At 39.1% G+C, this 25,973-nt stretch overlaps 1 protein-coding gene and 1 long non-coding RNA gene across 8 annotated transcripts in view; both read right to left on the bottom strand.

Annotated features, from left to right (window-relative positions):
- The window catches only part of Macrod2 (mono-ADP ribosylhydrolase 2), a 2,017,257-nt gene that overhangs the window by 1,206,439 nt on the left and 784,845 nt on the right, over positions 1-25,973 (bottom strand). The window lies entirely within an intron of this gene.
- The window catches only part of LOC134486164 (uncharacterized), a 223,289-nt gene that overhangs the window by 109,368 nt on the left and 87,948 nt on the right, over positions 1-25,973 (bottom strand). Inside the window, exon 2 of the long non-coding RNA XR_010064918.1 lies at positions 1-25,973. This exon is cut by the window's left edge and continues 109,368 nt beyond it; it is cut by the window's right edge and continues 76,039 nt beyond it. This is a non-coding gene — a long non-coding RNA (uncharacterized LOC134486164).

Here is a 25,973-nt window from a genome sequence, read left to right as displayed (position 1 = left end):
AATTACACAGTTAAGTTGACAGTTTGTGATGAAAGGCAAATGTCACCTCCTCGCCTTCTCTGTCAGTGCTGTGTTACTCCTCAGAGGCAGTCTTATTGCTCCTCCTTTCTCTACCCTGACTGGCTACATTGTTACACTATTTCACTCCTCTAGCCTCTCCACTCTACTCTGGGTTAGTGTTTCTCCCTTCCATGATTTAATTGGGAAGAAAAAAGTAAATTCATCTCTGATGTCAAATCTATATGTGTACACATTAGGTCTGAATTTCAAAACTGGTTAATGTCACCATGAGAAAACCAGTCTAAACATCCCAAGGACATGTTCACAGAATACTGTCTGTCAAGAGCATTTTTCCTTTCTGTAACCCAAAGATCACACTTATTAGGATACAGGTGCACAGATGACAAATGTTAAATTCAGTTAATAATCAACCCATCCCCCTGTATATTTAAACATTATTAAAAGAGATCTGTTAGTAGATGTTGAGAGAAAAACTATTTGCGCACTCACTGCATTTCTTAATATTTGTTAAGAGATGCTGTTTTATATTTTGGGAGTATATATAAAAAAACCAAAGTTCCTGATAGTCTCACTTTCATTTTTACAAGGAATTAGAACATGAAAAGCCCTAGGATACACAATATAATGTTAAATGACAACCAGAGAGAAGGCAGCATATGGTTGAAGCATGTAGCAAGTGGCTTGGAGGCACCGTTTGGTCAAAGTGGTACATGTTGGGCAGAAAGGGTAGAAAAGCAAGGGGAGGATAGATGTGATGACCAAGAGCTGGAGGTCAGGAAGGTGTTTGGCTTTGGCCATCCGTTGTCTAACTGAGACACAGCTAATTTCCCCAGCCTCCTCTGCAGTGGAAACATGACTTAGCACCAAAGGAGAATGGAAAAGTGGTGTCACTTTCTGGCTGGGCCATGCAAGCCGACCCTCCTTCATCCTCTTCCACTTCCTGCCAGCTAGCTAGCAGTGTTCATAACGATTGCAGAAGCCTGGAGTGGAAGCAGGGCACATCCTTCATGGGCTTTGTTTTCTGAATAGTGATGCAGTTACCATCCTCCCTTCAAATTCCATTTACATTTTATCTGGACAGGAAATAGAATTCCATTCTTAGAAGCTATTGGGATTTTAGTGTCTATTATACTCTGTAGCACTTACTTTAATAATAGCCGTTGTCCACATTTTATATGTTTATGTGTCAGCTACTACATTAGCAGCAGTGAAAAGTCAGTTCCTTCAAGTGTGCTGCCTTGTTTGGAAGAGGATTTGCTTTTCCTGTAGCAGCCATGGCGATTTCATTCTCATGGATGCATCTACCTTATAAAACGGCAGCAGGAAGAAAGTGTACGTCAGATGCAAGAGGAGGAAAAGTGACTGGTTTGTAGGCTGTTCCTCTGCAGTGACAGATGGGAAGCTGGTGAATGTCATCCCACTGGACCGCAGGAAGCTCAAACATCTATAGTCATATTTTGGAGATGGGATCTCCCACCTCCTCCAGGGCATCTGGACACTAATGGTAACTTTTCTTGAACTCTGACTCTTCAGTACATGCAGTGGCTCTCGTAGCATCTAGTTTGAAGCACTGATTCTAGTTTAAAATGCCCAGAGATTTGTGTTTCTCTGATGAAATTCTTCTGAAGGGTGCAAGGGATTATTCTTATCCAAATGGTTGATCACTGATTATCACCATTCAAATTGTTTCCAAAGCCCCAGCATGTGTGTGGCCACCCAATCACAGATTAGCCAGATACCAGGCTTGGAAAATACTTATGAGTAAAATCTTTCTTTAAGTCTGGGACTGTAGCTCAGGGACAAATCACTTGCCTAAGACAGAACAAAGCCCTGGGTTTGACCTCCCATAAGCAACAACAACCATCCATATACCTGTGGCGACTTGGCTATGTAACCTGTGCCATTGTGCAGAACACTGTGTAGAAAGGTCCATCGTTGGTTCATTCTCTGTAAGGTTTTCATAGGTTTCTTGATCATTTTTTAACAAAGAAGTCACATTTTCTTATTTGCGTCGGTTTCATCATGGTTAGAAAATAAAATGTCCCCTCACAAGTTCATGTTCTTACACGTGGTCTGTAGTTTGGGGTACTATTTTAAGTGTTTATGGATCTTTAGGAGCAGGAATTGACTGGCAGAAGTACCTTTCTAGAACAGGTTCCTAAACTTTACTGTGCTGTTCTCTTCTTCATCCCAGTTGATGTGAAGAGTGACAGGTAAGTTCATCATGATGAACTCTACCATCCTTGCCATAAAGAACTGGAAACACTTGAAATTATGAGCTAAAATAAGTCTTTCTTGTCTTAGGTAATTCTGATGGCCATAAAAATTCAACAGCTTGTTTTATTTGAAAAGAGTACCTGGCCAAGGACAACAGGGTAGAATTCAAGGAACGAGAGACTGGGACAGCTCTTGCTCCTTTAGTTCAAGATAGGAATGCTAACCCTGACTACCTGAAAACCACCTTGATGTGACCTATAAACACAGGGTTTACTCTGCCAAGTAGAGAGTTATAATAGAACTATAAGGATATGATTGCCGACACATCGAAAAACAGCCAAAGAACAATTACAAATTTTGTGATGAATATTAGAATGTGTAAAAGAACTTTGCATTTGGAGAAAAGTCGTATAACTTTGTTCCAAAAAAGAAAAGTTGGGCTCAGATTCAAGAGTTTGAGGGTTCAAGTCTACTCATGAACAAATACTGAGTTCCTGGAGAAAGCTCATGGATCAAGGCACATGTGGATAACTGATTCATATGTAGTGGGGATGAGTATGTGAAACTATATTTGTGTGGAGGAGACAACTTGTGTGTGCATGATACATAGGAATAGAACTCATGGTGGATGGTGAATCTTTGCTGGCGGCATCTGCCTCATAAAATGATCCCTGTGCTTCTGGCTTAGGAAATTAAACAGTGCTTGCACATATCCTTTGAAATGTAAGGGTCGGCTCAGTCTGCTCTTCCGTGCATATCTGAGCAGACTTTCACATTGTGTCTGAGTTTTAAGCCTAAGAAAGGAACCTGATCCCATCAAAGGGGATCTGAAGGCACACTATTGGGGAGGTTTCTGTTTCTGCATAGATTTCTACTCAACATATAATTCCACATAGTGACCTTCCACCTGACTTTTGTCTAGCTGCATTGACTATGGAGATTGCTTCCTCTTATTTATCTCTCATTTCTTCTACAGGTAATCACACTTATAGGAAATACTGCCACAGTTTGAATGTCTCTAAGATGGCCTGGACTTATAAAGCAGCTATTTAAATTGTTCCATGATTCATGAAATTTCTCCAGGAACTCACTTTTTATTTATGAGTAGGGAGGCTTCCTATACAGACCTGCCGAGGAGGACCATTTTAATATGGTCCTTGAAGGATATACACAAAAGTGAGCTCTTTCTCAGTTACACAGCACTGTCAGCTTATGCATTCTATACCTCTGAGCTACCAGAATGGGAAAATTATTCCCGTGCAAAGATAATATTAAGAGATGATAATTGTATTCTTTAAAAACAACTCTTCCTTATGATGTTGTATTAACATCTCAACCTAAAGCAAATTTATATTTATCTAACATGGATTCTATGTGCAAAATTGCTGTCTAGATTAATATTAGGTACACTTACCTATCCACTTGAAGAAACTAGCATGAGTCTTCCAACAACTGCCCAACACAAAACCTGAAGCATTCACCCCTTACCTACAATCTTTATAAAAATGAGCAAATACATGGCGAGAGAATGGACTGCCCTGTACCTTAAAGAGTTACACATTAATTGTTCTCTTGGATGATTTTTATGTTCAGGTCCACTTAATAAATTTGGACATGCCAACTACTAAATTATGAATCACAAAGACCTATTCACCCACAAATTGTTCTGTTATTTCAACTGCAATTTAAAAAAACCATCATCTACAACACTGAGAAGATTAAATTACCTGGTTTTTTATTTATTTATTTTTTATTTCAGCAAGCAATGGAGTGTGTCTGACTGCTGGATACTCTGCCAATTGACAGACAAAGGCTAAAGGGAACGCACACTGCACGCTATCAATTAAAGGAAGGTGCTTCATTAATCTTTACTGTCAACATCTGAGATTTGCTCCGCTGGCTCCTATAGTCTGCAGCTCGTCCCTGTATTTCAAACCAAGATTCTTATAGAAAGCTAGCTGTAAGCTTTTTCCTGCAGAACTCTAATTCTCTCTGAAATAGCAGAATATGCTTATCTGAGCATGGTTTTTAAATTCATTCATTCATTCATTCAATATGTATTTATTTTCTGTTTATGATTTACCCAGAATCTTCCACAAACATTCAATGACCTGCATCCAAAACTGAGATATGGGCTATTTGGGAACCTGACCCCTACACATGCCTTTTAAAAGGCTGGACTTAAAGTTTACAAAACATTTTATAGTTGCTTTCTAGATTATTAGAAAAGGAACATTAAAAGACAATGTTTTTTTTTATAGACTCTCTTTCATCTGAAGGTCCTGGCTCCAAATCTTCAAGTGAGTATATAACCTGGAGTAACTGCAGAAACGAGAAGACTGAAAAGGGGCTATGTGGGCAGCAGAGGAAAGAAGAGCAAAAGAAGTGGAATAGCAAGTTGACTTGAGCTGAAGATGGAAAAAAGGAAAGGGAGAAATATAGAAAAACGAGAAGAGAGTAAAATAACAGAAAAGAAGTCTGAAAGGTCACAAGGGTTATATTATCTACCTAAAAATACTGATAGTATAGGTAAGGCTGCATGCGTATATATAGTTTAAATGGAATTCTACTGTCTAGACTGACAATGTTTCCTCCGAGAAAACTATCAAAAATCTAAATATTATTTTCTGGATATAGAAAATGTGGTACATTTTTACACAGTGGAGTACTACTCAGCTATTAAAAACAATGACCACATGAAATTCTTAGGCAAATGGATGGAACTAGAAAATACCATCCTGAGTGAGGTAACCCAGTCACAAAAGAAGACATATGGTATGCACTCATTGATAAGTGGATATTAGCCCCAAAGCTTGGAATACCCAAGAAAAAATACTCACGGAAGGAAAAACAGGGACAAAAGAGTGGAGCAGGGACTGAAGAAAAGGTCATCCAGAGACTGCCCCACCTGTGGATCTATCCCATATGCAGACACCAAACACAGTCACTATTGCCGATGCCAAGAAGTGCTTGTTGACAGGAGCCAGATATGGGTGTCTGCCAGAGCCCTACTGATTCAGATGAGGATGCTTGCAGCTACCATTGGATTGAACAAGGGGACCCCAATGGAGGAGTTAGAGAAAAGACTAAAGGAGCTGAAGGGGTTTGCAACCCCATAGGAAGAACAACAATATCAACCAACCAGACCTCACTAGAGCTCCCGGGGACTAAACCACCAACCAATGGGTATACATGGAGGGACCCATGACTCTAGCCACATATGGACTAGAGGATGGCATTGTCCAGCATCAATGGGAGGAAAATCCCTTGGTCTTGTGAAGGCTCGTTTTCCCCCAAATGTAGGGGAATGCTAGGGCATTGAGGTGGGAGTGGGTGGGTAGGAGTGGGCACATCTTAATAGAAGCAGGGGGAGGGGGAAGGGATTACAGGAGAAGTGGGAAGGGGATAACATTTGCAATATAAATGCATAGGATATTCAAGAAAAATAAAATTAAAAAAAAATCTAAACATCAGGCACGAGAAGCTATCTTTTGAGTTGCTGTTTAACACTGACAGACACCAAAACTTTATGCTTTTTCATTGCCATCCAGAAACTGAATTTAAGTCCCTGTTGCTGAAGACATGGTGCACCTCAGACACAGGACCCAAGGGACTCAAACTGGATCTGATCTGAATGCCTTCCTCTTTATGACTATCATTCATGGTAAGAGATGCCACCATGCAAGCAAACTTAGAAAGAAAAAGAAAAGGCAAACAATAGTCCTACCCAGCTGTGATGCTTGAGAACCATAACAACAACCAGGATGTACTATAAGCCTCTGGGTGTAGAAGTGGCATGAATACCTTGATCATAATGAACAGCTCTCTATTTGGACTTAAAACAATAGAGAAATCATGGCTGGATCGGGGCTTGCTTTATCATCACCAGGTCTTATGTAATTAAACAGGTCTTACAAAGAAACTTTGACCTATGGGAGTTCAAAAGGGAAGCATTTTTGAAGATGGAGCAAGGGCTCAGGGGTTAAGAGTATATACAGCTTTTGGAGTTCCTGAGTTCAGTTCCCGGCACCTAATCCTGACTCTCACAGCGAAGTATAACTCTGCTTCCAGCTTCCACAAGTACCTCCATTCAGAGAAGTTCATACAACCACAACTCTGGTTACCTCATACACATAATTGTAAAATAATAAAAAATAGATATATAAATTAATTGGTTGAGTAGAAATGAGAACATAGAACACATGGATATAAATCCAAATTAAAAAAATATGTATTATCATTAGCAGTAGTAATTGTTTTAAAATGGTAAAAGCTAAAACACAAGATTCAACATGTTTCCTGTGCTTTTCATTGGCTCTTTATTTTTCTGTTCCTTGGTTGGTTTTGTCCTATTCAGGTTCATTTATTATTGTTTTATTTTATTATTATTACTATTATTATTATATTTTATTATTTAACTTTCTACCTGTTTATTTTCTAATGAGAGAGAGCATGAAAGGATATGGATTTGGATTTGGGTGAGTGGGAAGGTGGGGCGCATTAGGGAGGACTTGTTGGAGAGGGAACTATAATCAAAATATATTGTATGAAAAAATCTATTTTACATTACAAATGTTAAGATTAAAAAAACAAAGATTCAATTTCCTGACCCTCTGTACTTCTGTCCCTTCTAATATCTGTTCCTACCCACCTCCCTTTTCCTCTCCCTCTCCTCTCTCCCTTCTAGCTCCCTTCATACTTCTACCTCCTGTGATTATTTTGTTCCCTGTTCTATGTAGGATTGAAGCATCTACACTTTGGCCTTCCTTCTTCTTAACCTTTGGGGGTTAGGAAATTGAATAGAAACATGTAGCGGGTTGGGGGGCAGGGTGGGTGGGTAGGACTAGGAGTAGCCATTAGAAAGTCTCAGACTCCAGGGAAGCAAGAGGCTCCCAGGACCCAATGGTGATGACTTTAGCCAAAATATCCAAAAAGGGGATACAACCTGTAGAGACCACCTCTAGTAGATAAGGACAACCTTCAGTTGAGGTATGGGGCCACCCACATATCTCAAAATTTTAACCCAGAAATGTTCCTGTCCAATGGGAAGACAGAAACAAAAAATGGAACAGAGACTGAAGGAAAGGCCATCCAGAGACAGGCATACCCTGGAATCTATCCCATCTGCAGACACCAAACTCCTACACTATTGTTGATGACAAGAAGTACTTGTTGACAGGAGCCTGATATGCCTGTTCTCTGAGAGGTTCTACCAGCACCTGACCCATACAGATGCAGATACTCACAATCAACCATCAGGTTGAGCCCTGGGGACCCCAATGGAAAAGTTAGGAAAAGGACTGAAGGAGCTGAAGGGGGTTGCAACCCCCTAAGAACAATATCAACTAACTGGACCACCAGAGTTCCCAGGGACTAAACCATCATCCAAAGAATCTACATGGAGGGAGTCAGGACTCCAGATACCTATGTAGCAGAGAATGAACTTATCTGACAACAATGAGAGGGGAGAGAGGTTTGATGCCCTAGCATAGGGGGATGCTGGAGGGGTGAGGTAGGAGTGGGGGTGAATGGGCAGAAGAGCATCGTCATAGAGACAAAGGGGAGGGGAGTATAAGGGATGGGATGGGGAGCATTGTGCTAACTGGGAAGGGGGTACATCATTTGAAATGTAAATGAATAAAATGATTAATAAAAAACAAGATTCAAAACAAGGCTTTTTTGAAAAACAATAAATTCAGAGAAACCAGTATGTTATAGAGTTGGCTGTAACGGATACTACAATTGAGTAACACCAGGAATGATCTGGCATGTAAATAAAAACTTTATCAGTCAGAGTCCAATTAGTAACATGCAAGCCAATGAGTAACTTTGCTGAAGGGAATTTAATACAGGGAATCGTTTTTACAAGCATAGGACAGGCAAACGGGCCAAATAAATAACAGTGAGGTAATCAGGGTTATATCAGGGGCAGGAAACAGCAAAAAGACACAAAGCATCATATCACAAGACCCAGGGACTCCAGCTATGTTCGGGAAGCTGTAAATTTAGGGGGCTTCACAAGCAGGAAATAACACACTGGACACAGCCAGTTTCTGAAGCAGAGGGGAGGAGATAGGAACTCTCTCTGTTTTTCCTTCCTCCTGTCTATGGCTGTGTCCTTCCTTGACCCATATCACCCCATCAGTGAGATACAGAAGGCTGAAGGGTGCAGCCTGCTGATGTGTGCTTTCCTGTAAGAGCATGGAATGAAAGGGCAAGCAAGACTATAAACAGACTCGGGACCACCACAGTGTGTAACGGCCATCTGCGGTGATATCTCTATGAAAATGTCAAGGCTGCAAAGTCTTACATTATGCGACTCTGGATTCACCCCAAAATTCAAGGGTGAACACATCAGTTAACTACTGTGTAGCAGACTCTTGTTGACAGTTAATGTTCCCATAGAGAAATGATAAGAGTTAAGTAGATGTTGATAATCTAGGCCTAGAAACTTAAAAAAGAAAATAAATATCGGGATAGTAGCTGCATCAACAGAAGAGCATCCTTTGCACAATGAACAGTATTTCTGCAGACACATCGAGGAACTGCCATAGTCTGGAGAAACTGGCATACGCAATGTCCTAAATACAATGTCCTAAAGATAAGGCCTCTGTGTGTAACACCCCCCATCTTGCCATAGGAAAAAGAACTCAGCACAGTATTATGTATAATTTTCTAACATCTATTTTGCAGAAAATGCCAACTCACAGGTTAATAATAGGAAACAGAATTGCCCTACATACTCAAAATTATAAAAATATAATCAAAATGTTAAAAGGCTTATAGCATAAAAAGAAATAAGGAAATAGAAAATAGACATAGACAGACAGACAGGCAGGCAGACAGACAGATAGGTAGATTATTATAGGCTGGTAAGATACTTCAGTGGATATAGACACTTACCTTCAAGCCTTAAAATCTCACTTCAGTCACTAGAATCTACATGACAGAAGTCATTACTCTGACATCCATATATGCACTTGGGTATGTGCATATTAACTTCTCACAGATAGGTAGATAAATAGAATTAAAAATATATAGAAGGAAATTAGTGTACAACTTGCAATGGCAAAAATACAAGATGGATATGCTTAAAAGGTTCACCAAAAAACACTCATGTGGTTACTGTTTAGAAAAACATCCTCTGGACAGACAGTGCCTGCGAACATGCAGGATTTTCCACAGTATTTTCTAGGCCAAGAATCATGCCGTTATAAAGAGCAAAGAACGGGCATGTTATACTTCAATGATGAATTTAATGAGGAGAACATTGTGTTTTTGAAGATCATTTGGAAAGAGAGGTCTCTCATCCATATTCTGGGAAGTGAGAGTTCATGGAAATAAAAGAAATTCTCGACACCAGAGGGAAATCATAGCATCATTGTCTTGTGGCTCAAGTTCTGCTTCCTTCAAGTTTGACCTAGGAACCGTTTCAAACCGCAGATTCCAGAGATGAATGCGGGACTTCTCTTTAAACCAGTGATCTCACTGAGTTCACAATGGATGTGTGAGGCCCACAACGGAGCTGGAGGCCTCGGGACTGCATCCTGGCTTTGCCACTTTTGAGGAACAGGATCTTAGACCAGTTTCTTATGCTCTTAGGACCTTTGCTCTTCATCCATTCTTTGGGTGGTGGCCATAGTTCTTTAACCGGGTCAGTGTAGCAGGAAATGAATGGAAAATGTGTGTAGCAGTGAAAGGCATCTTACAAGCATGAATAGTCCATACAAGCTATCATTGTACGCAGTAAGCTAGACCTGTTTTTATTATGTTTTTTCTTCTTCCCAGCCTGGAAATTTGTAGGTTTCAAGAGGTGTCTATTCTCACACCTTGCATTTCATCTCCTGCCCTGTATACCTTTGCCTCGTTACTATTGGTCAAACATAATTGCAGCACATATCTAAATGCTAACTTACTTATCTATGATTATCTGATAGAAAATAATGATAGTTACTCCGGTAAGGACCAAACTTTTGTGGGCTACTCACACCTTCCTGGACACATTAAGTTATACACAGGCCTTATAACTGGCATTTTTTAGAAAGATCTGGGACTACATCAAAAGTAAATAGCTATATGCAAGTCCAAAATACAAAAGCTGCCCAGAGATGTGAGTATTCTTCATGTGATAAGTCGCTGGAGTAGCCCTACTCTAATTGCAATTGCTACTGATGAGATACCTCTGGCCTTCAGGGATTCCAGATTTCTTCCTACAGATGCCAAGAGTTAGCTGAGAAGTAGCTAGAAGTAGAAGGCACTGGAAAAGAATCTAAGAGCAATTTACATCCACTTTACTAACTGTGTTTGAAAGTTAACCAACTGACTAGTAAACATTTTGTCCACATCCAGAACAGTGGCGTTCTTTTTTCATTCAAGGTAATTGTAAATGTCCTCTCAGTGTTTGTCTCCAGTATGAACAGAAAGGACATGACTGGCCTACACAGCAGCATCAGTATATCAAAGTTGGCTCCCGTGTGTAAATGTTCAACTCCATACCCAAATTCCTTCATTAATGTGGGTGTGGCAACTCTGGTAGTCATTTCTTTCTTCTAGAATCTGTGGCTATTATGGTTGGGTCATACATCAAATAAATGAAAGTATTGGGGAACATAGGACTTAGGCTTCTGGTTTCAATTCCCAGTAAAAATAAATGTACTTATGTCCCATCTTAGGCATGCGTGGTGCCCAGTAGCACTTCAGGTTGAGGCAGTCTAAATATAGATTTTGCAACAGATCTTAGGACCCTGCAGGTTCAACAGCAGAAGAGCCACTTAAACCTAGGGACTTTTAAGGCAGCGCCAAGTGTTGTTAGTATTTTAGGATGTCATTCTTCATGAAAGATGCCTCGCTGAACTGAAGTACCTTGATTGAGCTGCCTTTATGAGGAAATTCACTTCCACGTAGAGATGCAATGGTATTGGTAGGCTTTCATTGCCTATACCAAGCTGGGGTTACTCCCATTTTCTCTAGGACATGGGTCCGGAGAGGCTGACCACATACTACCCCTAGTCCTTCCACATCTGGATTCTAATCAGAAGAGGAGAGAGAGAAAGAGAGAGAGAGAGAGAGAGAGAGAGAGAGAGAGAGAGAGAGAGAAAGGGACAGAGGGAGGGAGGAGGAGGGAGGGAGAGAGAGCACTTGAAACTCTTGGGTGTTTCATCACTATGACCATGTTTTATCACATTCTATATCACACTTACTTGAGCAGATGGAGAAGTCATGAGAATCACAAAAACGAGCAATTAAACCCTTTAGGGCAAGAGGCCAGGCATTAAAGTGTGTAGACTGCTCTTTGATGATTCCAATGAATAGACAAAACTGAGAAGAAGCTCTGTGGTGCTCAGCCTTTCCATGACTCTGCCTCTCACTGGTTCAAGCAAAGTCTCTTCCTGAAACTCCTTTGACCTAAGAGCACAGTAACAACATCTACCATTGTTAGCAACTTATTTGCCTCAGGTCCTCAAGTATGCCCTAAACTCTGTCCATTCATTTAATTAAAGTCTCTTTATTCAAGTCACCTCAGGGTCCATACTGTTTCCTACCGTGGTCTTTTACTAGTTCTTCTGTTCCTAATAGAATAGAATAGAAAGAGAGAACGAGAAAATTGATAATCTAGAAATAAGTCAAATTGCTAATAATGATGATTATAATAACACAGCTATCTACTAGAAAGGAGATGTAGTTAGTAGTGGAGATAGTCTAACTTAGTCCCTAGGGTCGCAAAAGCACATTCTTGGAAAATGATTTTTAAGTGACTGTATTGAATTTGTCTCGCCAGTGGAATGAATGCTACATACTGCCGCTGGAGCAGGTGTTTCATCTGCTGGCCGTATCTGCGGTGTTTTCTTAGGATGTACAGTCACACGTGTGGAAGGCAGCAGCCCAGCAGGCCCCTCACCTGGGCTTTGTTGTGACCTTTCATGTAAGGTTATTACTCATCTCCTCATTTTGTCTTGCTGCTTTGAAAGGGCCTGTTGACAAACATCAAAGAGGCCTGTGCAAACTGGAGGGCATCGCACAGGCTGCCTTAGGCAAACAGTGACCTGTGGAGTTTCAGATCACAGACAGCACATTCCATCAAGGCGAGAGGTACAGCCTTCCCTCGGACCCCATCTTTGAATAAAGTTCTCGCCCTCAACGCACACCATAAATGGAGCTTTCTTACTAATTGAGAGTCCTTCATCTGGACTCCGTGCAGAATGGATGGGAACTAAGCATAGGCTGAGCACATGTCCAAAGCTGCTTGTCCAAAAGGAAAAAAAGAGAAGAAAAAGGAAGTAGTGGTTGGAAGTCAAAAATTTTTGTATAATTTTTTTGCATAGATTTTTTTCTACCCCCTTCAAAAATGAAGGCATTTATGACATATCCTTTCTCTGTCAATAATTAAATAATTGTATTTTCTTTTTTTTTCATTTCTTTTTTTTTTTTATTAACTTGAGTATTTCTTATGTACATTTCAAGTGTTATTCCCTTATTCCCTTTCCCGGTTTCCGGGCAAACATCCCCCTCCCCCCTCCCCTTCCTTATGGGTGTTCCCCTCCCAACCCTCCCCCCATTGCTGCCCTCCCCCCATAGTCTAGTTCACTGGGGGTTCAGTCTTAGCAGGACCCAGGGCTTCCCCTTCCACTGGTGCTCTTACTAGGATATTCATTGCTACCTATGGGGTCAGAGTCCAGGGTCAGTCCATGTATAGTCTTTAGGTAGTGGCTTAGTCCCTGGAAGCTCTGGTTGCTTGACATTGTTGTACTTTTGGGGTCTCGAGCCCCTTCAAGCTCTTCCAGTTCTTTCTCTGATTCCTTCAACGGGGGACCTATTCTCAGTTCAGGCTGTTTTCAGAAACCAAAGAGTAATCTGATATACAATTTAGGATACAATTTACCAATACACCAGTGTAATGATTGGTATTTTGTTGTTATTGTTGTTATTTTCCTTAACCCAATTTGTATTGTCCCTCTTTCAATGATTCTCATAAATGGTTGATGCAGCTTTGGCTATTCTTTTCCTGCACCCCCCGTGCCATCTCACCAGGCATTGAACCTATGGTCTTGAATGTGCTAGGTGAAAACAGAAGCACTGAGATAACCCATATCCCGTCGTTAGTTTTGAAATGACCACCAGTTAATACATACTCTTTCTGTGTTCTTTTCAACATATGACATCACGGTCCCAGATTTGTCTCTGCCTGGCTGAGTGACTGTAGATGAGACCTAGCAAGGAAATCTAGACACTGGGAAATTGATCACAGAGACACCTTCATCAATTTCACATCCAATTGAATTGTCCAATTTAGTCATCTAGAGAACTAAAAAACGTCACACCATTGAATATCTACCATGGATCAGTTTCTTAAATGGCAGAGCATGAACGCGTAAGTAATGACCCACTGAATCTGTGCAGTGGAAAAACAGAAGCCTAGAATATTTGAAGTAGGATGATAAACAGGAGGAGGAGGAGGAGGAGGAGGAGGAGGAGGAGGAGGAGGAGGAGGAGGAGGAGGAGGAGGAGGAGGAGGAGGAGGAGGAGAACAACAACAACAACAACAACAATGCTGGCCGTAAAAATACCCAAGCAGTACAAATGAAACCATGAGCAGAGGGAAAATATACCTCAGAAAATTACCACCCCTAACATAATCTCTAACAGTTACTCTCAAAAATAACAGGTAATCAGCAAAACTGTCTTTATTCCTTTTGAGTATTTTTGCAATAAACACTACAGAGGTCCATTGGCATAATTAACAATAATCCCAACAATAACTAGCATTAATCTAGCGCACATGCTTAGGCACCCTTTAAGCACTTACAGTGATTAAAGCATATCTAAAGATACAGCCCCTCGTTTTCCTTAAATCCACAGCTATAATCATAGTTATTATCATAATTAACACTTATAAAATATTTCCTATTTGCTAGGTCATTTAAATAATACTACATGGGACTATTAATTTTATGTAATTATTTAGTTGTGTGACCCTTTCTTGAATATTTCTTTAGTAATAATTAAATCTTAACTGTCCCTCTAAATGAAAACTTTCTATTTATTAATTTAGTCCTCACAACATTTCAAATTGTAACTATTATCATCATTTTTAAAGATTAGTAAATAGAGGCTTAGAAAGACTTCCACATGTATCTAAGGCCTGACTATTGCTCACTGGAAAAGCAAGATTTCACCCTAGCATGCTCTCCAGGACACTGTGCTAAATATTAAATCTCATGTTCTCAGTTGGTTTCTACTGATAAACAGACATATCAGTATAGAAAGATAGAAAGATGCCAAATATCCTAGTTGCTTAAAAACAACAGTTCTATGGTTTAGATGTCAAGTGGTGTTGTATTTGAATGTTGGGATACATACTGTAGCATTCTAAGATTCTGGCTAATTTTATGTCAATGTGAAACAAGCCAGAGTCATTTGGGAAAAGGGAAACTTGGTTGAGAAAATACCCGTGGGCAAGTGTGTGGTGTATTTTCTTTAATTAGTGATTGATGTGGGGTTGGGTTGGAGCACCTGTGTGCAGTGACATCCCCTGGTCTTGTGATCCTGAGTGTTATCAGAAAGTGGGCTGAGTGACCCATGGAAAGAAAGCCAGTAAGCAGCAACTTCCAGGTCTCTGCATCATGTCCTGCTTCCTGCTTCCTGCTTCCTGCCTTGAGTTCTTTCCCTGACTCCCTGGATGCCAGGCTCCAAGCTATAAAGATGAAGTAAACCTTTTTCTCTCCAAGTTGCTGTTTGGTCGTGGTGTTTTTTGCTCAGTGATAGAATCCCGGACACACATAGTCAATCACATAACAGTCATTTCCCCATTTCCTACCACACGCTTAAAAGGAGGGTAGAACCTTTCTGAATTACCCTAGAAATCCTTTCATTGTGGCTGTTGAGGAATATACAACAGAAGGCATTAATCTGCTATCTCCCCCTTTTCTCATTCAGAGACCCTTGCTGTCCCCTGCCCTGGGTTAAACAGGTTTTCCTAGATGTATGTCCTATGGGTATAGGTCTCAGATGCTACACATGCCATAACTCAAAGTAGTTGGTAAGGGGAGTAATAATACATCATGGGATTCCCTCACAGTTGTCCTCCAAATTCTTTTAGATTAGTTTTTAAATTGGATAACTATTTTCTCCTCTTTAATGCAAAGCTTTCATTTTATATATTAATCAGTTGGTAACATTGTGGCCCTTGAGTCAGGGCTGTAGAGATTCAGACAATTTATAACTTGTAATATTATACTTAGGCATGTTTGCTGATGCAGAGTTATGCCATCACACCAGAGCTTAATGATGGGAAGTTGCTTGATACATAACTCTGGGCAGGAGTTCTCAACCTTCACATCTTTTTTGTGGGAGTCAAAGGACCCTATCACAGAGGTCAGTCACCTAAGACCGTGAGAAAACAGATATTAATATGTTATTAAAAACAGTAGCAAAATTACAGGTCTGAAGTAGCAATGAAATTTTATGGTTGTGGGTGACCATATCATGAGGAACTGTATTAAAGGGCCACAGCATTAGGAAGGCTGAGAACTGCTGGCTTGGAAGAAACCTACTTTGAGAGTTAACCTGTTCCAGTATTAGGATGCCAATCTACTATATACTGATACAGTTCTAACAACTGTGGAAAACCTGTCCAGCTCTGTCAGAAGATGAGTTATCAGGTCATTCAGAGCTTTGAGAGCATCAGTTGGCCTTTAGGAAGACTTCATGAAGAATAGAGCTAGGAGCGAGATCACTCCCAGTTAGGGAACTGCATAGACTGGATCTGAACTCAAGATTGAAATCAGTGTGAATACAGGGCAGTAAGAGTCTTAGAAGAGATATAAAAAAACAATAGAGACAGTGGTTCACTGAAGGAGTGAAGCAAATGTCATGAGGGTTAGAGGAGAGAGTCATTCAGTGAACTTGAATGAGGAGTATGTTCTGGAAAAACAAAATTGCGTCATGTTTGTTCACAGTACACAGGAACAGGAACAGGATCCTTTTCTAAAGTTACTACATTTCCAAAGGTTGAAATCTGAGACAAGATGAATCATATGCCATGATATGCCAAGATATCCAGATAATGTAATGAAAATATAAGAATCTACTCTACATCTGAGTAGTATTATTACTTAACTATTGTTATCAGGAAAACCATAGTGATGACAGTGCTAGACAAATCAACTGTTCTCTTCCGTAGGACCTTTGACCTAAAGCAGGCACTGCTCAGGAGCTCATAAGTAGTCGAAAATCTTAGGCTTTGCCCTAAACCCATGGAATCATGATGGATACTTTCATACAATAATGGGGTCATTCACATACACAATAAAGGTTGACAATCACTGGCCAAAAGCCAAATTGAGGAAAATAGCTAGCCAATCTAAATTATCTTCTAACAAATGGAATGCGTACTAACCGACACTTGGATTTTATAGTTGTGATAGAGAGGAAAAATGAGAATTACCAAAATTTATACTGCAGGTACAAGTTCAAAGTGACATATCGGTGTACTGAGATTCCTAACTAAATACACAGACAGTTTTTACAATGGGATTTTTCTTTTCTTTTCTGAATGAGGGACTCTGTTTTACTAAGGTTTTATCCGAGTCAAAGATAGGTTTATCACACAATGTCTAGACTTTCTGCCAAATTTTACTAACTCAAATCAGACAATTAAGCTCTATTAAGTTGTCTATGTTCTTAAATTAAATTCCACTTAGCTGCCACCAGACAGCATTATTAAGGAGAAATCCAAACTAAATTTTATCAAAGAAGACATGATTAGGTTTCTGAATTTGTGTACATAGAGGAAAGAGGTCAAGAGTAGGGTTGGGGAGCTCTGGCACCCACAATGAAAGAACATGTATTTGTGTAATGGGAAGGATCTTAATTAATTTAACCAAAAGCCATATGAGGTACAATGGGACCCAAATCTATTTTGAAATCATTGCGAGGTAACTGGCTGTACTTTAAGATTTAAAAGTAATATTTTAAGATGTAAAGATGCACCATGCAAGTTGGTTGCTTAGTGTGTTTTGAGTCAACTATGTGTCATCTTAGTGACTTTTGGTGATTGCAACCAATTGAGTCTATGGAGAGAGTATAAATATATACCATAAAGACGGCCTCTTTGGAAATATTTTCTTGGTCTTATTTGACACACTAGTTGCTTCTTAAGTTATCAGTAAATAAAGCAAAGCTGGTAATAGACAGGAAGATACAACATAACAATCTTTTGTGTGCAACAGAACAAGCTATTGTGTACCAGTCAAATCAAGAGATAAGAACTGGCAAGGCTTAATTTTAAAGTAATTCAGCAGGGTGACTACAAGTCTGATCAACTGTAGAACGAAAGGTTATACTGAATGCAATGCTGATGGAGAGAGTCGGTGGGAAAGTCTGATGGTATCAGATCCGAGGGGAATTTAACATGAATAAATGCTGCGTAAGCTTTAGGTCTCCTCACATACCTTGCTCCTGATCCCTTTCTGAGGGATGGGATGGGATCCCTGTAATTTGTTCAACATGGTAATTTTTTAATTAGCAAAATGAGAGAGTTATAGCTAACTAATGAATGATAATCAGCTCTAAAGTTATCTAAAGATTAGTTACAGGAAATTCAAGAGGCCTAAAGTCTGTAGTTCCCTGGCTAAGAAGCCTAAACCAACTTTCCCATTATTAACTGTGATGCTCACGGGGTACATGTCATGATTAATAAAGACTGATAAAGTGGAAAGTAATATTTCAACTGTCAATGATTTCTAAAAGTTCTATCACCTTGGAGAACAGATTACAGTTAAATAATCTTTCCTACCTGATAATATGTGTGAGTTTATCTTTTTCTTAAAGAGGACACAGCAATAGCAAATGATCAGCCTTAAAAATGTGTACATATGAGCAACACTAAATGGACTCTGCAAGTTACACCCACACTTTCCAGCAGGCCTCAAGATAAATTGCAAATTGTTATGTCTTTCCTTTCATTCCTTGTTGGATGCTGGTTTTATTCTAAGCTTTCTAACATATGACTACGCTAGGGTTTTCCCCAGCTCCTGATGACCCTTAAGACCAGGAAGTTCTCAGGGACATTTTATGCTCCATGCACCTTTCCTCCTGAATTTCAGTTCCTCAGTGCATAAAAGTCTGGACCTTGGTTTCTGGTACACTATATTCTCCCAGCAAACCTCACAATGTCCAGACTGCTCTTTCCATGGCTTTCTAGACGGTTCTTCTTCCTCCTCTTTCTCTTCCTCCTCCTCTTCTTTCTCATTCTTCTCCTGTTCGTTCCCCCTCCCATTCACAACTCTCTGCCTGCTCTTCTTTTGAAAAGAACTGTTTGCAAGGCCAGTTTCATGCCACCTTCTCTGTGAAATGTTTTGTTGTTGGGTCTTTGCTAATTTCCAAGGGAGGAGTAGGGACTGATTTCCAATGAGTGGCTTGAGATCAAGCCCTTGCTTCATTTCTCAATTATGCTGCCTTATGATATTGTCATATGTTGTGATATGAGAACTAGCTAGAACATTTCGATTCAGGGTTATCATGAAAAGCTAGTAAGACCCCATATGTAGGGTACGACATATAATCTAATGTCTACCTGGGAAAACTTGGCTGGTTTTTACCATTCAGCTCTCTAAATCTCTGTGTTAAAAGATCACCAAGCCGACCTACTGGAGGAAAATAAGTTTTATCATAGTCATCTTTGTACCCCTATAACTCCCTTGATATTGCATTTTACATTTGAATATTATGTATAAATATGTGTTAAATCAAACTAACCCTATGTTGCTGATCCAAAGATATAGTTTGTCCCTCTTTGGAAACCATGCATGAGTATCTCTTAATCCCTTGTGAGCCTGTAACTGTAACTGGCAGAAGGGGAAATTAAACTGAATTTGGCCAATCTCCAAGTTGTTCATGAAACTGTCCTTATGGTCCATCCTAATTGTTTTGTGATGGGGACTAAAGTTCGTCAGCAAGTACAGTAATCCTATTTCCTTGGAGTCTACAAATTCAAGCCAAAGACTAATCTGTTACTTGGTGTCCATATTTCAGTAGGGTTTTATTTTATTCTTCTCAGAGAATAAAATAAGAATGTTTAAGATGATCCAAGATAAAAAGTGTCAGCATTCATTGACGAAGTAAATCACTCAATTGTTGTGGGAAACAGACACACACACACACACACACACACACACACACACACAATCTCTGGTAAATCCTTTCCTCTGCTCACCCTCCTGCAAAACAGAAGCATTTTGATGGAGCATAGTTGCTTTTTAACTTCTTAAACATGTTTTTCATCTGGGTGGCCCAAACATACTGACACCTTCTTCATAGTACATAATTTATTAATCCACTGTCCTCTATTCTTCCTAATGAGATAACTTCATCCATGCTTAAGACTAAACATGACACACTCTTCAAGGTAACATAAGCTTATCAATGACTTAAGTTTTAAGTTTTGTTTCTATATAAGAGCAGAATAATCTAAAATTCACACATCTGTTTGGAATTTCCTGAACTGTTTTATCTCTTTTTCATCATGGAGAGACCTGGTCAACTCCTACAATAGTATCTGGGTGCCAAAGAAAACACTCTAATAAAAACATTCTTGATAGCCAATGACAATCAAACCTCCAGGATTTGGGGTCAGCTGAGTGCGGAGTACCTTCCCCTGAAGGAAACCTGTGTGGATTTCTTCCAGTGAAACTTGTACAGTTGATGTTCCCTGCAACTGAATGAGTGAGGTTTCCTCTGCCCATCAGCTCATTTGCATTTTCCATTAATAGTCTATAAGCAATACTTTATGAACATTCCTTAGTATTCTCCATACTTTATTAGTCTGTTTTTTACACTATCACAGAACTTCACATCAAATACTGAAGGCAAAAGATAGATGCTCATCTTCCTGTCTTAACTTCATGCTCCTTGTCTTTTGGCATAATGAATTATAGTTGAACGTCCATGTCCTGGGTGAACTGGAAAGCACTGTGGTAAACCATGGCTGTCTGTGGCTCATTTTTTTAAAAAACCACATGTTAATGGTATTTCATTCCATCATTGTGAAAACCTTTGAAATGCAATCTAGAAATAACAAACACTGACTGATCTTTGACCTTTTGGAGAGAAGTGAATCTTCTGTACAGAGGACTCATCATCATTGGATGTCTTATAGCCCCATTTGCTATGATGAAATACTACTACTAGAGGAATGGAGAATGGTCAGGGGCTTCTTAAAAAAGGGTTGGTTTTTGCTTTGTTTTATTTTTGTCTGATACTTCCTATTCCTTCTTTTAAATGTAAGAGATAATAACTATCAAGACAGAGTTTGAACAAGGACACGACAATGTGATTAATTTTAAATGTCATAAAATAAAGGGTATCTGCATGATTACCACTGAATTTGCCATTCTTGACCAAGGCAGTCATTACTAGTGGAATGTAACAAGCTCAAGTACATAAAGTCACCCCAATGATAAGGACTTGATTTTGCCTTTGAGACCTATCTACTCAATAAACACTTTCCAGCAGAAGTTATATTATTCTAAACATCAAGAGGAAATCTTTCTTCTTTTATATTACTCTTTCCAATCTACAGGCTCAGAAGATGCTGTGGAAAGATCTAGAAAGAGAGAGATGCTAGTCAGTTTGATAAGACAATGCAGTGGGTAGATAAGATTTTATAAATAGGGTGCCACAGTTGATAGTATGCACAGGAAATGAAAGTATAAATGTAACTATTACCACAGACAAAGAAAAAGAGTGGGAGGGCAAGAAGGTAATAGGAGAGATGAATATGACCAACGTATTTTATGTGTATATATGAAAATGACATAAACCACGATGTTCTGTAATAAACATGCACTAATATAAAAGTGTGTGCAGCTAAGTTTATTTGAGAATGTGCCTCTAGAATCTTCCTCAACTCTTGGAAAGTTCATTAAATGGAATAAAAACAAAAGGCTGCTTATCAAGCCATAATGGAGCAATGTTTCAAGTACATTAGTAGCTTTATTAAAATGTCCATCAATTTTAATTTCACTTCGGCTAGAGAAGGTAAAGGCACCAGTCTTGTGCATCTTGTGGGATGGAAGAACTCTCTCACTAGCAATTATCAAATCATTTGCTCAAACACCCCCTTTCCACACTCAGCTACCATGTAAGGCTGCACAAGAAGGATGCTCCCAGGGAATAGAATCCAATGATATATGCTTCTGTAAGAACCACAGAGCCTCTGCAGCTCATTAATCCTGCAACCCTCTGCAAGCTGCTGGCCTGAAATGGTTGGAGTTCACTTTAAAGCAGACAGAATTTCAAAGCAAAGGGCTCTAAGGTGCAAAGAGCTCATTAATTCAGAGCATAATTCAGTGACAGAAGAATTGTTTTAAATGCATAATCTCAAACTATTTAAATTCACATTATAATTATAAGCAAAAAAAACTATGCACTTCAGATTTGAAATCTGGATATGTAATCCACCGATAAAACTAATGAACAATTTTTTTTTTAGAAAGGGGACTGTCATCTTACTAAGAAATGCTAATCAACCTACGTTTGAAGTGTGCCTCATCTGCATCACAAACATTATTATAAAAATTCAACATTATGCTTCTGTGCATTGCATTGTACTGCTTTGCTGAACATCAAAAAAAAAAAGAAAGAAAAAAACAGGCAACACTTTCTCAATGTGAATAAAAATGGAATGAAAATCACGATCAAAGATAACTTCGATTCCTTGTTAATTTTACCTTAATTCCACTCCTGGGACAAGGGAACTTCTTCATACATTTTCTTCCCTGTAACAAATTCTCCAGCAAGCTTATGGCCTCTAAATATATTCCCCAATGAAAGGCATGCATAAATAAACACCCGTCCAATTTGCATAGCTTCTACCTTAAATATGGCAGCACATTCATAAACTCATTAGAGTTCACTGTGAGAAAAACTCATTACATTCCCATTAGAATACAGGAATTAACTTTTCAAAATTAATGTTACAGAAATAATTTTATTCTGTTTTCAAAGTAACCAATAACGGTTGAAAGATTTACTATTGCTTTTCAAATTTTTCTTTTGCAAGTCATGAAAGTAGTTATTTCTTTCAGCAATGGTTATAAATAGACACTGTCCATTTAAGTGTTTATGCAATCTAGGGTGGCACACCTATTTTCTATTAAAAAATAGTGCATTGTTTTCATAAAACCTAAAAGAAAATTTCAAGCTTAGGATATTTTAATTGTTACTGTTCATTATTTTACCTGAAGAATATGTTAAATCACAATACACCTTTTAAAACTAAGATGAAATCCAATTAAATATCAAAGTACTGGGAAATTAAAAATTGGAAGGTCTTGGCAAATGTCCCATATCCACTCTGGGAAAGTATAAATTCTAGTTTAAATTATGAAAGATATATTAAAGATTTTCTAAAATGCTGGGACCTATAAATTCGTGTGTGTGTTGTTCTGGTGACTGAACCTGGGGTCTTGCACATGTTAGACCAATGCTCTACCATGGCCTTATAGCCACAGACCAACACCTCTATTATCTTAAGTTGGTAATTTCTTCACCAAATATTTATACTTGTAAGTCTATTAATATTATAGTATATTTTTTAACTACACCAAAACCATTTTATGGCATACCCAAGGTAAAAGAAACATCAGCTCTTAGACATTTCTTTATATCAGGTTTCCCTTGCTTGTTGGCTTCTGTTCAATGAAACAAAAACTGTTTCCATGCCAAGTACTGCTACAAAATTGCAGGTTCTCAGTCAATTACTCTATGCCAAGTGTCTCTGATACTATTATTCCTGAAAAATGACATATGGGGGAAAGGAGAATTTCTTTTCTTCCTTCCTTCCTTCCTTCCTTCCTTCCTTCCTTCCTTCCTTTCTTTCATTTTCCTTCCTTCCTTCCTTTCTTTATTTCTCTTTTTCTGTACTTTTTTTATTTAAATATTTTCCTTACTTACATTTCAAATGTTATCTCCTTTCTCCAATTTCCCCTCTGGAATTCCAGAATCCTTTCCCCCCTCTCCATGCCTCTATGAGAGTGTTCCCCCACCCATCCATCAAATCCCTCCCATCTCCCTGTCCTAGCATTCCCCTATAGTGGGGCAGTGAGCCTTCACAGAGCCAAGGGCCTTTCCTCTCACTGATGCTTGATAAGGCCATCCTCTGCTACATGGCTGGAGCCATGGGTCCCTATATATGCACTCTTTGGTTGGTGGTTTAGTCTCTGGGACCTCTGGAGGTTCTGGTTGGTTGAAATTATTGTTCTTCCTATGGGGTTGAAGACCCCTTCAGCTCCTTCAGTCCTTTTTCTAACTCCTCCATCAGGGGCCCCATTTTCAGTCCAATGGTTGGTTGAGAGCATCTGATTCTGTATTTCTCAGGCTGTGGCAGAGTCTCTCAGGAAACAGCTTTATTAGGCTGCTGTTAGCATGCACTTCTTGGCATCCACAAAATTGTCTGGGTTTGGTGAGAATATATGGAATGGATCCTTGGTGGGAGGGGTGCGTCTCTGGATGACTTTTCCCTCAATCTCTGCTCCAACTTTGTCTCTGTATTCTCTCCTGTGAATATTTTGTTCTCTCTTCTAAGAAGGACAGAAGCATTCATTCTTTGGTTTTCCAACTTCTTGAGCTTCATGTGGTCTGTGGATTTTATCTTGAGTAATCCACGCTTTTGGGCTAATATTCTCTTATCAGTGAGTGCATACCATGTGTGTTCTTTTGTGATGGGGTTAACTCACTCAGGATGATATTTTCTAGTTCCGTCCATTTGCCTAAGAATTTCATGAAGTCATTGTTTTTAATAGCTGAATAGTACTCCATTGTGTAAATGTACCACATTTTCTATATCCATTCCTCTGTTGAAGGATATGTGGGCTCTTTTCAGCTTTTGGCTATTATAAATAAGGCTTCTATGAACATAGTAGAGCATGTGTCCTTGTTATATATTGGAGCATCTTTTGGGTATATGCCCAAGAGAGGTATAGCTGGGTCTTCAGGTACTACTATGTTCAGTTTTCTGGGGAACCTCCAGACATATTTCCAGTGTGGTTGTAACAGCTTGCAAGCCCACCAACAATTGAGGAATATTCCTTTCTCCACATCCTTGTGTGAATCTATTGTCACCTGAGTTTTTGATCTTAGCCATTCTGACTGGTATGAGGTGGAATCTCAGGGTTGTTTTGATTTGCATTTCCCTGATGACTAAGGATGTTGAACATTTCTTTAGGTGCTTTTCAGCCATTTGATATTCTTCAGTTGACAGTTCTTTGTTTAGCTCTGTCACCCATTTTTAAATAGTGCTATTTGAGTCTCTGGAGTCTAACTTCTTGAGATCTTTGCATATTTTGCATATTAGTCCTCTATTGGATGTAGAGGTAAAGATCTTTTCCCAATCTGTTGGTTGGCGTTTTGTCCTAATGACAGTGTCTTTAGCCTTACAGAAGCTTTGCAGTTTTATGAGGTCCCATTTGTTGATTCTTGATCTTAGAGCATAGAACCCCCTTATAAGCTATTGGGGTTCTGTTCAGGAAATTTTTCCTTGTGCCTATGTGTTTGAGACTCTTCCCCACTTTCTCTTCTACTAGTTTCAATGTATTGGGTTTTATATGGAGGTCCTTGATCCACTTGGACTTGAGCTTTGTACAAGGTGATAAGAATGGATCAATTCTTCTACATGCTGACCTCCAGTTGAACCAGCACCATTTGTTAAAAATACTATCTTTTTTTCCACTGGATGGTTTTAGCTCCTTGGTCAAAGATCAAGTGACCATAGGTGTGTGGGTTCATTTCTGGGTCTTCAATTCTATTCCATCAATCTACCTGCCTGTCTCTGTACCAAGACCACACAGTTTTTTGTTTGTTTGTTTTTTGTTTTTGTTTTGTTTTTTTTCTTTTTTGTTTTTAATCACATTTGCTCTGTAATATTGCTTGAGGCTGGGGATCGTGATTTCCCCCCAGTTCTTTTATTGTTGAGAATAGTTTTCTCTATTCTGGGTTTTCTGTTATTTCAAATGAATCTGCAAATTGCTCTTCCCATCTCTATGAAGAATTGCGTTGGAATTTTGATGGGGATTGTATTGAATCTGTAGATTGCCTTTGGTAAGATGGCCATTTTTACTATGTTAATCCTGCCAATTCATGAGCAAGGGAGATCTTTCTATCTCTGAAATCTACTTCAGTTTCTTTCTTCAGAGACTTGAAGTTCTTGTCATAAAAATCTTTTTGGTTAGAGCCACACCAAGGTATTTTATATTGTTTGTGACTATTGTGAATGGTGTCATTTCCCTAATTTCCTTCTCAGCCTACTTATCCTTTGAGTAGAGGAAGGCTTCTGATTTGTTTGGGTTAATTTTATACCCAGCTGCTTTGCTAAAGTTCTTTATCAGGTTTAGGTGTTCTCTGGTGGAACTTTTGGGGTCACGTAAGAATACTATTATATCATCTGCAAATAGTGATATTTCACTTCTTCCTTTCCAATTTCTATCCCTCTGGGGACTTTTTGTTGTCTAATTGCTCTGGCTAGGACTTCAAATTCTATATTGAATAGATAGGGAGAGAGTGGGCAGCCTTGTCTAGTTCCTGGTTTTCGTGGGATCGCTTCAAATTTCTCTCCATTTAGTTTGATGTTGGCTACTGGTTTGCTGTATATGGCTTTTACTGTACTTAGGTATGGGCCTTGAATTCCTGATATTTCCAAGACTTTTAACATGAAGGGGTTTTGAAATTTGCCAAATGCTTTC

This window comes from Rattus norvegicus, chromosome 3 (genome assembly GCF_036323735.1).
Source record: "Rattus norvegicus strain BN/NHsdMcwi chromosome 3, GRCr8, whole genome shotgun sequence".
NCBI classification, from domain to species: domain Eukaryota; kingdom Metazoa; phylum Chordata; class Mammalia; order Rodentia; family Muridae; genus Rattus; species Rattus norvegicus.
Note: the sequence above shows the minus strand (reverse complement) of the source record. Positions and strands in the feature narration are given on the sequence as shown.